Genomic DNA, 21,645 nt, shown 5'->3' on the forward strand with positions numbered 1-21,645 from the left:
ACCCAATAATGACAAAAGAAGTAAGCAAACAAGACATTTAGCTTTTGAAAATAGTCAATATGTATTACTAAAATTTAATAAAAGTAAGCCAAAATAAGATCTCATTCAAAGTTCATAGTTTTCAATTATCGACTTGAGTTTCTTGCTCATTGAAAAATACACAATACTTTCCATATAAGTTTGCTTAAGCCTTACACGGGACTAGAACCAAAGGAACCCATTATTAAATATCTCTTAAATTTGAAGAAATTGAACAACTCTTCGAACTTAAATACATTTTGTTTCACAAGGATCAAGCCATAAAAAACTACCTCGTGACAAGAAAAATTATTGCTAGAATTTAAAGATTTACCCACAACTGGTATATAGTGGATAGATAAAAAATTCGTATAGGATTACATAGACATTCTTTGATTATATAAAGAATCTTTTCAGCTAAGGACAGTTAAATAAAAACCAAGGGTTTGCCCCAACATAACTTTTAAAATTTTGTATCCTTTTTATTAATTTGTATAATTAGCCATCTACTGAACTTGTTTCCTTTTTAGTTACCATATGTAGTGGATTAGAAGAAAGATAGTACACTCTTCCATCTATATAATCCAATTGGATACTTGTGATTACAACTTAAGCATATCAAAGTTAAACTCATACACAAAAAGGATTAATGCCTTGAAGTGTGAACTGCTAGATCCAACATATGCATAGTTACAATTAACAACATGGCATGATCATAAAATGTTTGTACAATATACATACGTAAACCAAATGTTTAGAATATATATGTCTTTGTCTATAAAACTTATATGATAATTTCAACACTCTTTTTGTAATGTATTCAAAAAGATATTTCACAAGATACTTGCATATTTTAGAAGCCTCTGATTGACCTAGAAATGCTAGTCCTAAAAAGTAGAGACAATATTCCAAAAATAATAAGTTTTGTATTCTAGCAATATTTACTAAATTTGGTTGTTTATATTCTTGACAATTCTTAACCCAAAAAGAAAAGCCATAGACAAGGGATAAGTGTTAGGACACTTGTCACACAAGCTTCCAAGTGTCCTATTACTTGTCACACCTCATGACATGTGGTTAGACACTTGTTTTTTGTTGCTCCACTTTCCCTCTTGTAGTAAGTCCCCCTTTCTCCTATAAAAAAACTCATTTCCTTTCATTCTGCATCCATTTTCCTTGCTGTAAACTTGTATATGGCAACTAGAGATAGTCCAAAGTTTGTCCCAGATATCTCCATCATCATTCTTCACTCCTCTTTATCAAATACCTCAATATTCCCTCTTCTTTCACTGTTATTATCTTTCATTCTACATCGGTTGTCCTTGTTATAAACTCATATATAGCGACTATAGATAGCCCAAAGTTTGTCCCAAATATCTCTATCACCATTCTTTACTCTTCTCCATCAAATACCTCAATATTCCCTCTTCTTTCATTGTTATTATAAAGAACAACAAAATTATAAACTTCAATCCTCAATTTGTCTCTGTTTCTCCTATAAAAAAGCTCATTTCTTCTCATTCTACATCATTTTTCCTTGTTGTAAACTCATATACAAGAGTTAAAGATAGTCTAAAGTTGTCCCATCCATCTCCATCATCATTCTTCACTCCTCTTCATTAAATACCTTAATATTCCCTCTTCTTTGGTTGTTATATAGAACAACAAAACTGTAAAGTTGTGTCTCCATTTCTCTTATGTGGACACATTGCTGGAATTCTCTAAATAATTGTTATATTGAACTGTAAGTATTCTTTCTTTGTATTTTCTTGAATCATGAAAGTCTCAAAAATAATCGAATATATAACAAGTATACTAAATTGTACGGGACGTTACAAGATGAAACTTTCAATGTGACTTGATTCTAAGGTCGAAACTTTTAATTTAAGCTTTATTCTTAGCCATGCTCTTATGCCACATTGCCTAGAATTGATCCACTATATAACCAATGTAATTTTCTTCATTGTCAATGCAATGTTCACTAATCCTAGAGGTAGGGGTTCCCAAATTAATTTGACTAAAAATATTTTGTATAATTGTTGAGCTCTTTCACATTTGGTGAGACTAAAAGCATAAAAGCTACTTCAACCCTCACCTTTTCTCTACTAGAATTAGCTCTCAAATCTACTACGGTGGAATTGTGAATTGTTGCTTGAAACAAGTTCTAGTTGTAACTATCCTAGCATTTAATTTATTTTTGAAGGCTTGAATATATTACATGGTAGAATGAAATGTGAGGTAGAATATTTATGAGCAACAATGGATTGTGCTAGCATTGATCTATTGGTTTCCATTGCATGCATGCCTAGACCAAGAAAGGACCTACCGAAAGCTTAGAATCAAAACTGCTAGAAAGAGAGGAAGCAGCAAAAAGTACAAGGAAGATTGGACAAGGAAAAGGAACACACGGGTGAGATAAGGAGTATGAAGAGGAAGGAGCATGCAATGAAAGAGAGGCAAGAAGTTGTAATGGGTGGAGGGAAAAGGCTAGATAGGGCAGCTGTCTGCTGTTTCCTAAAACAGTAGCATGGCAAGAGAGGGGCAGGAGAGGAGTGAGAGAGGGGGAGAGGGAGGCTTCAAGCAAAAAAGGAGAAGATGAAGACGCATGAAGCTGTATGCAAGGGAAGGCAAGCTATTGAGAAGAAGGTGAGAGAAGCTTCAGTCATTGGTTTAGGTCTTGACAAGTAAAATCTTTGGACTTGGTAGGATTCCTATTCAATGTTCTAGGTGTGGAAAATAGAGAAGACTCAGCTTTGGAATTGCTCTACAGCCCATGAGGTCTAGAGAAGGAACTCTAAATAACATTTAAGAGGAACTCTGACAAATGATAGTAACTTGGGGAGTAGGTGCACAGTTCATCAATAGGTACTCATGGAATCGTCTCTCATGTCATTGTAGATCATCAATAGGTACTCATGGAACCGTCTCTCATGTCATTGTAGATCATGAGCTGAGGATGACTCAGACTCCTGACTTCACAAGACATTGCAGTTTGTAGAACTTTGCCACAGATGGGCTCATTGCCATAATTATGGCATGGTATATTTGGCGGCCAAATGTAGACAGGCCATAGGTCATTGGTTAAAAATTGGAGAGGATAAGAAGTGAAGATGAAGAAAAGAAGAGATGTAGGAAGAGAGAGTACAGCCAAACACAACACAGATTGCCAAGGATTCACACACAAGTTCAAAGAGACTTGATCACAAAATGACTGCTATAACAGGTAAAATCTAATCAAACACAGCCAACAAAGGGTCAAAAATAACGAGAACAGGCAAAAAACACTGCCAGAAGCCTGTGAGAACTATTGCCCAGTCTGCAAACACTATTAATGCAGAAAATACAGGTGCTGAACATAAAAACGCGGACTGTTTAGGCAATAAATACAGCAAGATAGTAGGAACCAAATCATAGCAGCCCTACAAAAGCAAAAACAAGAAGCTGCGTGCAAAATGCAGGGTAAGAATGCTGGAAATGGGCCAATTCTAATCAAGAACTGGTCATCTAGGCAGCAATAGTTAGTAGAGGGCTGATCAGCAATGGAGCAATGTGAGGACGGATTTGCAGCAGCAAAAAGAAGCATCAAGATCCCGAACATGGACATCTAATACCAGTGCAGCAATGGGAGTGTGAGAATCTATTGTAACAAAATGCACAACACGAGAGAAGAGCAACTGCAAGAAAGAGAAGGACAATACAAAGAGAACTCAAAAAAAAGCTCGGAAAATGGAATCCATATACCAAGTCATGAGACAGTCGAATAGAACAGTGAGACATTAGTTGAGTGGGCATTAGCACCAACTCTCTCTCTCTCCAACAGGACTTGAAGATGTCAAAGTATATAATGATGATAAGGTGACAAAGGAGGAGGAAGCCTAGTCTATAAATAGCTAAGTCTGCCAACATAAAGAAATGCCAATAAAATTGACAAAAATAAAGAAGAAAGGCATGGTAGTAATCAATGAAGAAATGGATGGCTGCCCGATTAAGAGAGCGATGGCTGAAATCTGCAAAAAAGGGATGGAACAAGTGGGTGGGGCAGCAACCTCCTATTTATAGATGTGGATTCTCCCAAATCTTGGGTGTTCACTTATGGGACACAAAAACTTTGATAATTTTTTTAGTTTTGGGGCTGTTTAATTACTAATAAAAGCTTAATGTGAAATGTGCCTTTTATAACTTAGCATCCTCTTTCAGGCCCAAAACTAGAACCAGAAAGAGACTACAAATGTAGCTCACCCCATGTTTTGTTGGGTGTAAAGGCCCTTCATTACACTTCCTGTGTATATATTTACTTGTACATGTGAACGCACCCTTACAAGTGTAAGTGCACCATATCCTAAGTATAAATACATTCTTTTATTCTTTGTGTGTACCACACTAGTGCACACCCTACTCACATTTTTGCTCTCTCAGCACTCTCTACTACTGCGCGCACACCACTCTTGCTGTGCACACCCCTTCAAACTGGTATCAGAGCTTTGGTCAAGGTGTGTGTCTTCCTTGAGTCTGTGCGAGTCAGGTCCAGCTCATTTGGCGTGAGAAAATCATCAAGTTGTCACTTTCTGGGTCACATGTATCCCTAAATCTGTACAGGCGCAAGTTATTTTTGCTCAAGGCCAAATCGTTTTTTCTCATACAGACAGTCTGAAACCCTAAAATCAGACTAACAGTCTAAAAGCCTAAAATCAAACTGTATGAAGCCCTAAAATCAAACAATCTGAAACCCTGATATCAGAAAAACGACAGCTGGAAGTACCTTCTGGAACAGTGCGACAGCTGTCATGCCCTCCTGTGGTGACGTGGGAATCTTGTTGTCAGTTCTGGACTAACATTCATTAAATCTGTTGCGATCTCTAGACACTATAACTGTCAGCCCTTTTGGGATTTTCTCTAATTTTGCAGAATGAATACTTGTGCAGTGACATTTGACCTAAAACTTGTAGACATTGTATACATTGGCTTTGGAACATTTAGGGCTTTTCATGTATCAGTGAAATTTTACTCAACTGAGTTGAATTCACTGACATTCGTGCACGTTTGGACCCGAGAAATTTGGGGCTTTTGCAGAATTTGTTAAATTTCTGCAACATTTGCCCTTGTTTGGCACTCACAAACTTCTATTTATACAATTGGGGCAAATTTGTCAAAGAAATTTTGGGACTGTTCACATTGGTGATGTATTTTGCACTAATTCAACTTTTGGCAATGAAATAACAGCAAATTCATTATTGAATGGGAGAAATTCTTACTTGAGATGTATCAAATGTTGTCAAAAGGCAGCTTCCTTTAGTACATGTAATGTTGAATGCTCATTGTGCAATGAAACAGTGGTATATATGGCACTTGGGTTGTTGCATATGGGCATTACAGTGATGTATTATTGAAGTGGGAGTTGTCTTTTATGCATACTTATCACATTTTGTGCATGTATATGCTGTAATCAGCCTATTTGGACTGAAATTGCAGCAAATTGTCTGCTTCTTGAGCACTTTGGAAGTGCATTTTGTGTACTTGTTGTTATATTCAGCAACCTTGCTATTGGCTGAAAATATTCAGCATTTTACTACAATAATTTATTACTGAAAATGACTGGCAATCCATCCACTTCTGACATAGAAAATCTTTTTGAGATTCGGAAATTTGATGGCAACGGAGGGCATAAAAAGCCCGATTGCAAGTATTTTAAAAAGAAATAAGAATGAAAAAAGCTGATACATGCAAATGGCAAAAAGAATGAGAAAGATAGCAACTTTGCCCCTAAAGAAATAGAGAAGGTAAATGTGGTATCTAGGGCTGTCATTGAAGAGATAGAAGAAAATGAAGATATTGCAGATTTGTTGGTTGCATCTTTAGATCCGCATGCTATGACAATAGAATGCATGTATATCACTAAAAAGGGCATAATAGATGCCTTATTGTCTGCTCATGATGGCTTGTAACAATCGTGGATTGTTGACAGTGGTGCTTCGTTTCATGTAACTTCGTCTTTGGAGTGTTTCTCTTCTTATACACCAGGTCACCTTGGGAAAGTTTACCTAGGGAATAACTATGAATGTTATATAGAGGGAGTTGGCACCATACACCTAGCTCTTGAAAACGGCAAAAAATTGATTCTTCATTATGTTAGGTATGTACCTAGCATCAAGAAGAGTTTGCTTTCAATTGGACAATTAAACAACACGGGTTACTTCACTACTTTTGGTGGTGGAATGTGGAAGGCACAAAAAGGATCCATGCTTATTACTACAAGCAGTAAAAAAGGAATTTTATATTATCTACACTACAAGGCACTTCCTAGAAAGTTTATTGCAGACGCAAAAGTGCAATCACACATGAAGCTATGGCACAAGCATCTTGGACACATGAACCAAAAGGGTTTACATGCACTCTCTTCACTTGGAAGAGTTGATGTGAAAGATTCAAAGCTTGACTTTATGATGATGACTGTATTTTGGAAAAACATGTAAAGAGTTCATACTCTCACGGAGCCTCTAGAAAGGCATGTATCTTAGATTTAGTCCATTCTAATGTATGTACCATACCAATAAAAACTCATAGTGGTTTCCGTTATTTCGTGTATTTATTGATGATCACTCTAGAAAGCTATCGGTTTACTTGCTTAAGCAAAAAAGTGAGGCATTGGACGTTTTTAATAGGTTTTATGCATTCACTAGCACTCGAGGGTTTAGAATTAAAGTGCATAAGAACAGATAATGGGGAAGAGTATGTATCAAAAGAATTCAATCAATTTAGTGATGTAAACAATATTAAACAGGAACTCTCTGCCCCTTATAATCTGTCATCGAATGGTGTAGCTCAGCGGATGAATTGTGCTTTCATATGAGAACATTCAATGCATGCCGTTCACAACTAATCTCCCCTACAATCATTTGGGGGGAGGCACTTAAAACTGCAGTGCGTATTTGCAACCGATCTCCACATCGTGCACTTACTAGTGGCATCCCTAAAGAGGTTTGGCCTAGCAAACCCACTTCATATGACCACTTACGAGTCTTTGGCTGTGAATGTTATATACATGTACCTATTGATAGCAGAACCAAACTTGACATGAAATCCATTAGAGGAATCTTCATGGGTTATGAAGATGAAGGTGAAATGGGTTATAGATTTTGGATTCCAAATATGAAAAATGTAATTTCAGCCAAGATGTGGTATTTAATGAATCAAAGCTACTGAAAAATGTCACTTCTAGTGACTTAGACAAGAAGAAAGTGAAATTTCAGCATTATCAACCACTTAAACAGCGATCAACCATTGAAAATTCAGCCCTGTTTAATGTTGGTTTTGATGATCACCGTGTCATTATTGAGCCAAATGAAAATGGGTGGCAAAGGGATGCTGAAAATCAACTTAGGCAGCATAATCAGCATGCTAAAAATGAATTATAGTAGTCTGTAGTTCAACAGCCAAATAATGAGGTTATTGACATTTCTTTGGATGTAGGCCCATTGCTCGAGAATGCAAATCATTGGGTGAGAAGTTCTACACGTGTCAGAAGGCCTATACTGAGGTTTGATCCTCTTTAGACTGCATTTTACTCACAAATGAGGGTGAGACACTCACATACAAAGAGGCACAATCTTGTGAACTAAAGAAAAAGTGGGAGCTAGCTATGCAAGAAGAAATGAAATATTTGTATCAAAATGATACTTGGGATTTGATCCCATTGCTCAAAGATAGGAAAGCCATTCCTAACAAATGAATCTATAAAATCAAGTGTGTAGATGGCAAACCCGAATACAAAGCCAAGCTTGTGGCTAAGGGTTATACACAAAAAGATCTAGAGCTTGATCAAATGGATATTAGAACTACATTTCTACATGGTGATTTAGAAGAAGAGTTGTATATGAAGCAATCAAAAGGCTTTGTCATGTCAGGAAAGGAGAATTTGGTGTGCAGGCTTAAGAGAAGCTTGTTGGTCTAAAGCAAGCTCCTAGACAGTGGTGTAAGAAATTTTATGCCTTCATGCTCTCACATGGGTTCAAGAGAAGCAATGCAAATCATTACTTATATACAAAGAAGGCTAATGATGGAAGCCTTATTATTCTTGTGCTTTATGTGGATGATATGCTTATTGCTAGTAAGCATAAAAGCCAGGTTAAAGCATTGAAAATACAGCTGAATTCAGCCTTCTCCATGAAGGATTTGGGTGTAGCTAAACACATTTTGGGCATGTGTGTAATGAGAGAGAGAGAGAGAGAGAGAAAGCAACAGCTCTTATTTCTCTCACAAGAAAAGTACATCAGCAAAGTACTTGACAGGTTTTCTATGGCTGATACTAAGCCTCTTGTGTACCATTACCACCGTATGATAAGCTTAGAAAAGCAAATTGCCCAACCTTAAGGACACACAAACAAGATGTATATGCTATGGAAAGGATACATTACATTTGCAAGGATATTGTGATGCAGACATGGCAGGTGACTTGGATACTAGCTAAGAATGCCATGTTTCATGCACGTACCAAACATATTGATGAGCAGTACCACTTTATCATACAAGTTTTGGATGATGGTCTAGTCACATTAACTAAGATCAAAACACAAGATAACCCTACAGATGTTCTCACTAAGAGACTTGCAAAGGCTCAACATGAGCATTGCATTCAACTAGTGGGAGGTAGTTAAAGATTCACTCCGAACCTTTAAGTAGGAGATTGTTGGGTGTAAAGGCCCTTCGTTACACTACCCATTTATATATTTACTTGTACATATGAATGCACTCTTACGGGTGTAAGTGTATCATACCCTAAGTATAAATACATTATTTTATTATTTATCTATACTAAAATTAGTACACACTCTCCTCACGTTTTTACTCTCTTTGCAGTGTCTATTGCTACACACACAGCACCCCTACTACGCACATCACTTTCCCTTATGGATTTTAAAGAGCTTAATTGTATAGATTCACAAAACATGGTTTGTTTCTTTGATCACAAGCATTTGGTTTTGCCTTCTAAAACCACTTATTATACGGGCTTTCTAGTCAATGTGACCACCTAAGTGAAAAAGTCTTAAGTCATCTAGGCTTTCTAGTTAGTCTAACTGCCTGACTAAACTTTTGATTCCTCTTGGATATCTTGTCAATGAGAACCTTGCTCCTTTTAGCCCTTCGCCACACTAGTCTACGATATAACTCTCTTCTACAAGTAGGAGCAATTTATAGTAGGTTGTCACAAGATAAGAGACAATTATAAACTTTCCAATTCATCCTATACATCAAAAGATTTCCCTTTATCCTCATCATTATCTTTAGCTACTTTTGATCCTCTCAGTCTTTGAGGAAATGAAGCCACTCCCTCCTAAATCTTTGGAGAATTTCGACAAAGCAAACTGATCTTCTGAATTAGATAGCAAATCTGTCACTTCTTTTTCTATATCACAATCTTCTGAGTGTTTTGGTAAGGATCTGTCCTACTTTGGAGATAATTACAAGACGTTCCAACCATTGGTCACCGTTGAATGAAAAGATGAGCATCTAACATTTTTTTTTAATCCTCAAAGAATATATAAAGCATATTTCAAGGTCTATGAGCATCAAAATAATTTGAATCATTGAGCCAATACATCATGATAATAGTTAATTTACAAAAGGTTGGTTACATCCTTGCCTCTTTAAATCTATCTTGTCCTCAAGATATTGCTTAAAGCACTCCTGATCCTACAGCTTTTTCTTAAGCTATAGTCTTTGGCATCCATTCAGAATCTAAATGAGAATAATTTTTAAATTTCAATAGTAACTTTTTTGAAATATTCTTTCCTCATTTTTTGATTATATGAATAACTATTTGCTCTGGTTGAAATATCGCTTCAAAATATAAACATGAAAAGCATTGTAAATTATCCAATACTTTAGAAGTTGTAACCTGTAACAAACATCGTTAACTTTTCAATGACTTGAAATGGCTCATAATTTCTTACTACCAGGTTAGTGACTTGGGATGAAGGCTTGTTAGGGTTTTTTAGAAAAGCTTTGTTAAATTCCAACCACACCCAATTTCCTCCTATAAAGCAAAGTGTATTTTATGCTTATCTATTGCTTTCTTTTATTTATCTTGAGATCTTTGTATAGCTTGTTTCATTTAAGCAAAAGTTGTATCCATATCACACACAAACTCATCAGCATAAAATATGTTCTCCATTTTATGAGAATAAAAAGCAAGAGTAGTTTACCATATATAATCTCAAAGAGTGCTTTACCTATAGAAGTATAAATTGTGTTATTATACCCATATTTTGCCAAAAATGAATGTATTTTCCATTGTTGGTTAGCTTCATGATAATAGCACTTTAGTATATCCAATATTATGAGATTGGTTATCTCAAATTGACCATCTATTTGAGCATGATAAGAGAGAGAAAAAATAAGCTTTGTATCCAAAATTTTAAAAAGAGCTCTCCAAAAGAGACTAGTGGTTCGTGGATCTCTATCACCCATGATGGATTGTGGTAAACCGTGATACTTGAAGATTTATTGAATAAATATTCTCACCATATATTCCAGTGATAAGAGTTGGTATTGAAGTAGAGATAGAGGAAGGCTCTAATGTAGTAGCTCCATCATTCGCTCCCAGATAAAGGTGAGAGTATTTCTTCCAATACTTCTCCTTGGGAGGATGGAAAGTCTTCCCATAATGAGGACACTTAGGATATCCTCTATGCTCCCCCTCAAAATCTGTATCAGAGTCTAAAGATGACTCCAATGTTGTCTTCTTCCCTTTTTTCTACTTGGCTTGTCCTTTACCTATAGATGATGCCATAAGGGCACTACTATGTGCATTGGCTCTAGCAAAATTTATTCCCCTATGATGTGTATTCTACTGAAGCACCAACAGGACTAGCTTCTCCCAAGTGATAGTGTCCCCTATATAAGGGGTAAGAAGACTAGTGTAAAACACATCATATGTCAGTGACGGAAGATGTAAAAGAAGAGTCACAGCTTATTTCTCTAAAGGAATGGTCTTACCAAGGATAGAACCTCATCCCAAGCCTCCTCTATCTTGTTGGTGTGATCCCTCATCAGAAGGGAATCTACAATAGAGAGTTGTTGTAGCTTCGACTCGAGAGAGGCAATGCCCGAATGCCTTAATTTGGTAAAGAGTTGTCAATCTCTTCCAGACCTCTATGGCAATGTGGATGTGTCTTACTCGGACAAGCATAGAATCTCTGCAACTCAGAAAGAGAAAAGAATGAGCTTTGGCATTCAACCAATTCCCGTAAAGCTATCAAGTTTGAGGTCGTTCCAACACAAGGATCCACGGTATGTCAAAGGTATAGGGACTGCGACAAAATCCCAAAGGCCAAAAGTGTCAAGGATGGACTAGACTTTGCATAGACGGTAGTTCATCCCATTCAACTTATTAGATGCAAGTAGAGAGGGTAGGATAGGCACCTACACAAGGCATGCCATCACTGCTAATCGGGGACTAGTAGCCCCAAAAGATTGAAAAGAGAGAGAATGATATGATGATGGTCATTCACTGATTGTCTAATAATCCTCACGATCATGGCTCTATGAACACTAGCCTTCACGGTCTTAGTCATAGCTATGATGGTCCTCGCAGTCCTGATCCACACAATCCCTCACATCATGCTTGTCGGCCATAGATGTCCTTTGAGAATACATATAATAAAACACAAGAAAAGATGTTGCACTGTGTGTTCTGCACCTGTTCAAGGTCCGTCAGTGTGCTGGCCAGACAAAGGACTAAGGTGCAACCATGTAGATGGGGACTATCCAAGGAGAGAGAAGTGAGTTGATGCCGGGCAGTGAGGCTGGTCTGCAGTATGCAGTAAACGCAGATGAAAAACAGGTCTTCAGCTAGCAGCCAACTCAGGGGTGGTAGAGGACCGAGAATGCCCAGAACTGCAATGGCCTGCTGTGCACACAGAGTTTAGGGCTGAGAAAAAACATCAATGCCTACAGATGGTCAACCAGCAAGACTGATGTGCCACCCAGCTGGGAAAGGGACTCCCTAGATAGTTGACAACTGCCCACATTCAAAAACGCAAGAGGAAGGGGGCTGATGATAGTCCACCCAGCTGGCTGGAATGGTATATAGACTGCTCCTTTTCGAATACTCTGGGGCTCCCAACTCAGCGAATGATACCACATGAGAGTGCGCATCTGAAATGAAAGTGAATATGGAGAGGAGATTGAATTAATGAAGGAAAGGAGGAACAAACTGACTGCAATTACTAAAAAATACAAGGCTGCAATGGTCAGCCCCAATACGCAGTGCGCAACTGAAAGAAAAGTGAACATGGAGAGGAGGCAGCTAAATTAACAGAGAAGAGAAGGAACAAACCGACTGCAATGATTGAAAATACAAGGCTGCAATGGTCAACCCCAACACGCAGCACTAAGCATCAATGTGGACACTAGATGGTAGCAAGGGGATGAGAGAGAATGAGGAGGGCTAGTTGAATGATCACAATGGCTGTGATGAATGGGAGGCAAGCCACCTGTAAATAGGCTTATTGGGGCCACAACTAGTAATCAAGTGGCCAATCCCAAATTGTGGGCACCAGGACAGCCTACAATGCCCAAAAAGAAATGCACTGATGTATTATAGGCTAAAACACATAAAGTGACAAACAATGACAATATCAAAGCTCCTAATGTCCTCATCTTGACTCAAATTGAGGCTCGTAGGCAAGAAATGACTATACAGGACACACACATCTACTGCCATCAACATCTTGCATCTCCACTATACTTCATTTTCTCCAAACTTCTATATTTTCTTCATCCGAAACTTTTTCTACGTTTTGCTCTAGACCTCTCTTCACCATTCAGACTCCTCTCTAGATCTCTAATTCTTTCTACACCCTTTTCTCGAGACTTCTACATTGTTCTCTAGACTTCCACTCTCTCTAGACCTCTACTTCTCTCTACACCCTCTTCTCCAAACATTTACTTTCATATACTTCTTGGTGCCCAAAGACATTTCCCTCATCAATTCTGCAGCATTGCTTAAGACAATATACCAATGACTTCACAGCTGTATTGCAAAGCGAGCACACTACTTTGAGGAACCCACCCACACCGTGCATACATACCCTACATTGATGTAAAATTGAAGGGAGAGTCGATTCCTATTGTATTTGCTTCATCAATTTCTCCGATAAGAAAAACCTTTTTACTTGGGTTTTGCAAAAGATGTTAAGTACTAATTATTCTGACTCTAATGTTCCAATGTTGAGTAATGAGCAAACAAAATCCTTAAATGAATTCGAAGATTTTTTTATGACTCTTTACCCAAGGAAGCCTAGAGGATCATCCAATGACCTATGCTTCATATTATGCCTCCAAACATGTCCACCCTATAGATTGTGTGCTTCCCAACAATAGAAATCAATCATCAATGAGTCAAGTTAATGAGCTGTCAAAAATGGGGTTGCTTCATCTCACTTCAGCACCCTTCTACTTGCATGTACTCCTTGTGCAAAAAAAGGATGGTTCATGGCATGGTTATTGATTATTGCACCTTGAAGAACACTAGCATCAAAAGTAGGTCACCTATACTAAGGATTGTTTACATTCTTGATTAGTTGGAGGAAAGTGTAATTTCCAATAGGCTAGACCTTAAAAGTGGGTATCATTAGATATGCATAAGACCTAAAGATGTGCACATGATAGTTTTCATGACCAACTTTGGGTTGAAGGAGTTCTTGATTATGCCATTTGGGCTCGCAAATGCACCTACAATGTTCAATTGCATGATGGTTCATATTCGACTAAAACAATGAGGCAGAACATTGGATGCATTTAACTATCCTATTTAAGGAACTCAGAAAACATGAGCTTGTTATTAATGCAAAAAGAGGTGAATTCTTTAAGTCAACAATTCACTTCTTAGGGTATATTGTCTCAAAAAATGGTGTTAGAAGGGATCCTACAAAAGTTAAAACAATTTGTATAGTTAGCCTCAGTTTAGAAACTTGCATGATGATACACAATTTTCTTGGACTCTCTTCATATTATAAAAGGTTTATAGGCTACTTTTTCAAGCATATTCTCAACATACTATTTCTAAACCTCAAGAATATAGTATTGATTTGGGACTCAGAGAACCAATTCTAACAAAGTACAGAATTAGCTTTATGTCTTAAGGATTTACTTGAGTGAGGCTTCATGGATCATCACCTATTCTTTTCCATCAATTTCTCTCTACATTTCGCATGTGGCTCAATTGTGTTTTAGTGTGTTGCTGCTGATGTTGAGCATTTGGTTGCTTGTTTATTCAGTCATGCCCTGACTAATGCATGGTAGCCCAGGTTGCTCCATCCAGGTAAAACCGGTTGACAAGTTATATCATTCATTTGCAGAAGCAAGTACTGTAAGGGGAACCACTTGTGTCAAGCTGTGTGTGAGCTAATAGTGCACATATAATTCTGGATAAAATTTTTCAAAATGCCCGAACAAGATCTGTGAGCCATTCTCCCTAGATTATGTACACCTGGAGAGTGATTTGTTTAAGGTAGAGAGAGATTTGTTTAAGTTGGAAGCACATTGAAGGTGTACTATTTTGCATTACAGCCCATGCTTAAACCTATAAAGATGCTTCTAGGGCATAATTTTCACAGCGCTGTACATAGGAGTGTGCACATAGTCTCATACAGGACGTGCATTTAAAAGTGTCCACCAGCAAGCATGAAGAATTCAGTGTGTCAGTGTTTTGTTTGCTTCGAGTCATTGTGGCCGGCATTCCAGCACTCAGATGCATCACTTCTGGGGTGTATATCCATTGCCTCATTGTAGTGCTCTGGTTTCCAAACTGTAGGACAATACCAGTTTTCTCAGACGAGCCTCTCCTCACCTTATTCCAGATCAGTTAACCAGTCCTGACTCCTAAGGAAATAATCCATCAGAATACATAGCAAACTTAATACGTCCAAAGTGAGAGCTAAAGTCAGGAGTGTCAGTGGTCTCTAAAGGCACCTTCTCAGCCCAAAGAAGGCACAATCTCGCATAAGTTCTCTTGAATTTTTGGGGCTCCCATCCTTCCAAATCTTGGGTAAACTCCAAACAACCTTGGATGAAGCACAAGCCGCTCATTTGGGAAGACATCCTCAACCCTTCTATAGGCCATCTTGTCAGGCTTTGATCATTCATGCAACCTGATTATCCTCGATGGTCAGCAAGCCACAGCATGGACCCTTCCTAAGCAGTTCCACCAGCTACTGGAGCATTTTCTGAGTCATCAGCTGGCTGGTGTCAGAGGCATGCAGCAGATGATCCAGGACGTAGAGGATTCTATTCCTTCAGACCTGTATAATGCACATCCTTTGATCTCATGGAGTTTTCTCACGTCTAGAGATGTACTGCAGTTCACTGGCTCACATGCCGTCAGATATCTGACTTCTAGAGCTGCTACTTTCAGTGCATCCAACTGGTGGGCCGCCAAAATAGTACTACTACTCCAAGCCAGCTTCGTAGGTTCAATTTTGCATGTGTTTCTTCCAGGGCTGCTCCTTTCACTGCATTGCTTCCACCCAGCTGAAGTTTCTACTACCAAGTTGCACCTGCATGGTGTACATATGTCCATGCATTGCAATTGTTAGGTCAATCTATAGCATGGAGTCTATCCATGTAGCTTTCAGGATGCTATCTGCATGAGACACACAGCACTTTTACCTATTTGATGTCCAGTTGAACAAAGGGGACGTTTGAGTTTAGCTGCTGTTATCAGTAGATAATTCATCGGTCAATCAACCGGTGTATTCAAGCGTACTTCTGTGATGAACCACAGCAATTATTACATGATGGACCGCTATTAAAATCGGTTCGCCAATGCCAACTCAACACACGCAAATCGTGAATTTCCCTTGCAGCAAACTATTTCGCAATGGCCATATGTACCAATAAGAGAATAATTAGCACATTCAGATGCACATCTGCTTTATAAGAAGTTAACGTTGAATCCCCAAATGCAGACATTGGCATAGAAGTGTGGTCTTTGCATACCTGTTTCTAGGCACGGTGCTAGGAGATGTAAGGTGGGGTGTCGACGTAGAATTCTGAACAGAGGCACACAAAGGAGCAGGTAGGATCACTTCATCTGTATAGGAAACAAGGAGACGAAACGCAATGAGCAGATCGATAATCAGCAGCTAAGAGGGCTTGGAGAAGCATGGGGTTCTCTTCTCCCCCACCCGCCTCTCTCTCTCTCTCTCACAGCTGAGAGCTCGGAGATCTTTCTCTCTCTCTCTCTCTCTCTCTCTCTCTCACAGCTGAGAGCTCGGAGATCTATGGCTCTCTCGCTCTCTCTCTCTCTCTCTCTCAGCTGAGAGCTCGGAGATCTATGGCTCTCTCTCTCTCTCTCTCTCTTCTCTCTCTCTCTCTCTCAGAGCTCGGAGATCTATGGCTCTCTCTCTCTCTCTCTCTCTCTCTCTCTCTCTCTCTCTCTCACGTGCGCGAATTGTCCCGAGTTACCAGTAGCCAAGAGTGGAAGCAGGCGAATCGTAACAAGTTTGGCAAGTTCATCTCAGGAATGGACCGGAGGCGTCACTTTTCTCTTTTACGTGTGCGGATGGAGAGATGGATAGATCTCGTTCTTTTGTTTGACTCGTATGTCCGTTAGAAAAGGTAAAAGTTTGACTTGGGGTCATTTTCTTCGCACAGTTCCAATTTGCCCCCAACACATGAAAATGCCAAATTCTAACAACCGACGTTTATTGTAGAATTTATTTTGAAAAATGGCGATTTGCAAATACATGCACATAAATCTCTATGGGGAAAAAGTAAATTGCAAAATTTAGGGGAAACACACCTCTAAATATTCAAGCATGAAATCTTAAATTTGATAAAGGTAACTCTACCTTAAATCACATTTTTTGAGAAACGTCATTCATAGCCTTAGAAAATACCTTTAAAAATAACGCAAACGTTTTCACATTAAAATGTTTTCTGTGAATGCTAGTTGTAACTAGGCTAAGACTTTCTCTATGCGCATTGAATGTTACTTCTTGGTACTTATACATGTCCACTTTTTATAGAAAAACTAATGTACTAGTTACTTTGATATGTTTAGTAATAATTAGTTTTGTTTTTGGTGATAATGACGCCTTGGCATGGGTTTCTTTTTATGCCAAAGGCTCCCCAAAGTGGGTTATAACTTAAAACTTAGGTTTATGTCTCTTTCTTTGAGGCATCTAAAGAGACATTAATACAACTCTCTCTCTCTCTCTCTCTCTCTCTCTCTCTCTCTCTCTCTCTCTGGAGTACCAAAGCTACATACGCACATACACATACACGACACTTATCACACTCACAGCACCGTGTTTCCAGTTTTTAGCTTTTCATTCAGCACTTTTATTTTGGATAGCTGGACCTCATCAGTTGTATCACAGTTTGTCTCATAGGCCAATTTTGGTCTTTAGAAGACGTTAATATAACTTTCTTCTTTCTTTCTTTCTTTCTCTCTCTCTCTCAACTAAGCCACTCCCAAGCAACACCAAATAAGAGGATCAACCAGAGCTTTGTCACAATGTAACATTCATGAATTCATATAAGAATAAGGTATTTTCTACAAACAATATGATAACCTAAACAACTCTTTCTTCTTTTATCCAAGGCTATGTAATGGCATGCCAAAGGTGGAGGTTGATGGAAGTTTGGAATGAGAATAATCCTACAACCAATGTTCATTGCACAAATGGAGAGAGAGAGAGAGAGAGAGAGAGAGAGAGCATATATGCACCCTTGATCTCAACCTCCTGATTTGCCTATGTTGTTTGATGTATCCTTCTTGTTACAACTATTCTTTTGGCCCTATCCTTGGCCATCAAATGCACATCATTAGCCACTTCTATCAATTTGTACCTTACAATGTCTTTTCATTACCACCTCTTATAAGAGCACCTATAATAACCTAGACAACTCTTTCTTCTTTTGTCCAAGGCTATATAATGGCATGCCAAAGGTGGAGGTTGATGGAAGTGTGTGATGAGAAAAATCTTGCAACCAATGCGGCCCATTGGACCAATTGTGTGTGTTTGGGTGGGGGGGTGTGGGTGTGGGTGAGAGAGAGAGAGAGAGAGAGAGAGAGCATAAGCACCCTGGATCTCAAGCTTCTAATTCACCTATGCTCTTCAATGCATCCTTCTAGTTACATCTGCCCTTTTGGCCCTCTTCTTGGACACCAAATGTGCATCACTAGTTACTTCTATCATTTTGCACCTTATAATGTCTTTTCACAAGCAAATATGATAGGACACACATGCTATACATCTAATTGGTATAGTAGCTCCTTATCAACTTTTTGCATCAGCTTCCTCTTCCCACTCAACCAAAGCCAATTTACTCATGACAAATTCAAAATAATCACTTTGCAAAGCAACAAAGCACTCGAAAGACAAGCTCTTCATGAGAATATATGTAGGGTTGTCATCCATATGAACTTTGACAAGCTCAATCTATTTGTCCTTGAGCACTTCCATAATGAAGTGATACTTTCCCTCAATGTTCTATCTTTGCAATGAAATATATGATTATGTGCCAACTAGATGGTCCTTTGATTATCACAATACAAAATGGGAACCTCTCTTGCAATACCTAAATCTCCCACTATACAAGAAATCCATATAGCTTTCTTGCACACCTTAGTGGTTATAACATACTCGACCTTAGTAGTAAATGCTTGGCCTACAATCGAGAGATCCATGACTCTATACCTCTTGCAAATGTGAGGATAAAACCTATCGTAGACTTTCTAGAGTCCACATTCTCTACAAAATTAGCATATGCATATCCAAGGACAAATGCATACTTTCTTCAAAAGAATATACACATAACTCTAGTGCCATTCAAGTATCTCATTATACTCTTAACTACTTTCCAATGCTTCTTGCTAGGGCTTCCCATAAACCTGCATTTCCATTGTATAAGCAATATCGGGACATGTAGCAACCATAGTATACATCAAGCTACCAACTGTGAATGTATAAGGAACCTTGGGTATTTTAGCCTTCTTCTCATTTAACTTAGGATTGTACTCTTGGATAAATTTGAATATGGAGGCAATGGAACACTAACAACCTTCTCCCTCTCCATATTGAAATGCTCGAGTACCTTCCCGATGCACTCCTCTTGGGACAAATAGAGAATCTTCTTGTCTCTATCCTACATGATCCACATGCTAAGAATGTGACCAATGTTCCTCAAGTCCACATCAAAGGTTTTGTGCAATCTTTTCTTCAATGCATCACATTTGTGAGTGATTTCCCAACAAAAAGCATATCACCCACTTAAAGTATCAAAATCATAAGGGTACCATCTATAGCCTTCAATGTGTATAATCAGTAATCGAGTCTCAATCCTAGTGTATCCTTGAGACCTCACAAAGGCATTAGTCTCACACCTACTGTATCCTTGAGACCTCATGAAGGCATCAAACTTATAATAGCATTTTGTGGGAGCCTATTTCAATCTACATAAGCTCTTGTGGAGCTTATATATCAACTATTCCTTGCGTTACATACATCCATATAAATATCCTCATGCAAATCTACATGTAAGAAAGCTATCTTAATATCCATCTACACAAGTTCCATATCTTCCTTGGCAACTAATGCAAGTACTATATAAAGGCCGGTAAACTTGATTACCCATAAGAAGATCTCTATCCTCTTCTCTTGCTTGAATCCCTTGGCTACTAATCTTACCTTGCACTTAGGCAATGCATCATATGGATTCATTTTCAACTTGTAAACCCATTGCTTGGTAATACATGCTTGCCCTTAGGTAAGGGAACTAAATCGTTTTAACTAAAGAGTCCATCTTTGATTGCATACCCTTCTTCCACTTATGATAGTCATGCCTAGACATATCATTAGGATAATATGAAGGCTCTCCACAATTTGTAACCATGGCATAATCAAGAGACAGTACGTATCTCTATAGTGGTTTAGAGTCTCTCTTTGGTTGTCTCAACATTAGCAACCTAAGCCCCTAGCTATCCAAGCCTTGTATCATGCAAGAGAGGTTGTACATACTACTCGTATGGTGGTCATCCATCCTTCTAGAATACTACCTTGTGTATCTTAACTCTCTTGATGGGCTATTTATGCATCTTATCCTTATTAAACATAACATCATGGTTGCACACTATAATAAATCATCTTCACACATGGTTATTTTTGCTTCAACAATATTATAAGCAATTGTGTGTAATTACAAGTAGTTATGAAAGCCAAGTTAGGGCACATTTTGAAGAAGTTAGTAAATGATCCTTCAGTTCCCAAGGTAAGAATAGGTATACCTTTTTTGGATAAATGGTGCACATTGTCAAGAGACTTGTCATGTATGGCCGAAATACACGAGGTCTCAAGAAAGAAGAGCTCATAGCATAAAGACATGGATTTCAATGGAAGAAGATGAAAAGAAAGTGAGATGGTAACATATAGTGATACAGAAACCAATTTAACTCAAACTCCAATTGTAGTCTTTTTATCATTCATTAAAAATTATATCCAAACCTATACATTAGCATATTTATCAAGTTCTAAGGTGGATGCGAGGAATTTCTTACTCATATAGAGAAACAATGCTTTATGGATATGTTGGCAAAATGTGGTAGAGCATTTACATTTCAGCCACATGAAATTGGATGTGTTGATTCTGGTGTTATTGCCTTGATGGTTATTTTCATTGTGATGCATGTATCATGGTTTGCATCTATTATTCTAGTACAGAAATACATTTATGAAAGCTCATTGAATTACTGAATGAGAATATCAAAATGCCTATATTTGAGTGATCTTTTGCTCCATATTCAAATAGATGGTTCATTGTACCTAGGAAGAATGGGAATTTAAGGTTCACACATGATATGTAGCCAGTGAACAAAGTGACTATCATGAAAGTTGGGGTGGGTTGGACCAATTGTAAATGAGTTTGCAAAAGCTTTTGCAAGCATGGCTATTTACTCCTTTGGTAATCTTTACTATAGATATGATCAATTCTAGTTGGCCATTGGAAGCAAAGATCTAACTACAATGAGACTACCTTTGGGATTGGTGAGGATGAATTCAATTGCACATATGATGAATGCTATGAATAAGGTTTTGCAATGTTATATACCACATATCACTATGCCTTTTCTTGATGACATATTGATAAAAGGGTTCTAGGAAGAGGCTAAAGATGAATTAGTGGATGAAAGAAATGTAGAAATTTTGCCGCATATCACATAGCCAACTTTGAGAAAATCTTAACTAGATTGGAAGAGATGAAACTTACTTTTTTAGGACAAAAGTTAGTCTTTAGGGTTGGAGAAGTCTTGATAGTAGGCAACACATGCGGACCATATAAAATATGGTAATGTCTAGCCAAAGTGGATGCAAATGGAAGATTGAATGAAGCTTGTACACCGATCTCATAAGCATGGATATTCTTGGATATCTGTGTATACTATCTCATATGGATTCCACACTTTGCTCATGTTGTAGATGCACTCTATCAGTCATTGAGAAAAGGGCAAAGGTTTCCATGGGAGGAGATGCATACAAAGGCAATGAGAAAGCTGAAATACTTGTTGCAAGTAGCACATACAATAAGAAGGGTTGATTATAAGAGTAGAAGACCTATAATTGTTAC

The 21,645-nt window shown here is 38.1% G+C and overlaps 1 protein-coding gene across 3 annotated transcripts in view; it reads right to left on the minus strand.

Moving 5' to 3' along the window:
• LOC148012100 (protein NUCLEAR FUSION DEFECTIVE 4-like) overlaps nucleotides 1–16,511 on the minus strand; it is a 90,473-nt gene extending 73,962 nt beyond the window's left edge. For 2 of the 3 annotated variants that reach the window (XM_087668902.1, XM_087668903.1), the window contains exon 1: nucleotides 16,015–16,511. The gene's annotated coding sequence lies outside the window, so the exon portion shown is untranslated. Of the gene's footprint in view, nucleotides 1–14,193; nucleotides 14,213–16,014 lie in introns of those variants that run through there. The other variant, XM_087668904.1, reaches the window with a different exon arrangement.
• Nucleotides 16,512–21,645: the final 5,134 nt, after the last annotated feature.

The sequence above is a fragment of the Lygodium microphyllum genome, chromosome 27, assembly GCF_053477565.2.
Source record: "Lygodium microphyllum isolate KBCC chromosome 27, Lygodium_microphyllum_v1.1.10, whole genome shotgun sequence".
Classification (NCBI taxonomy): domain Eukaryota; kingdom Viridiplantae; phylum Streptophyta; class Polypodiopsida; order Schizaeales; family Lygodiaceae; genus Lygodium; species Lygodium microphyllum.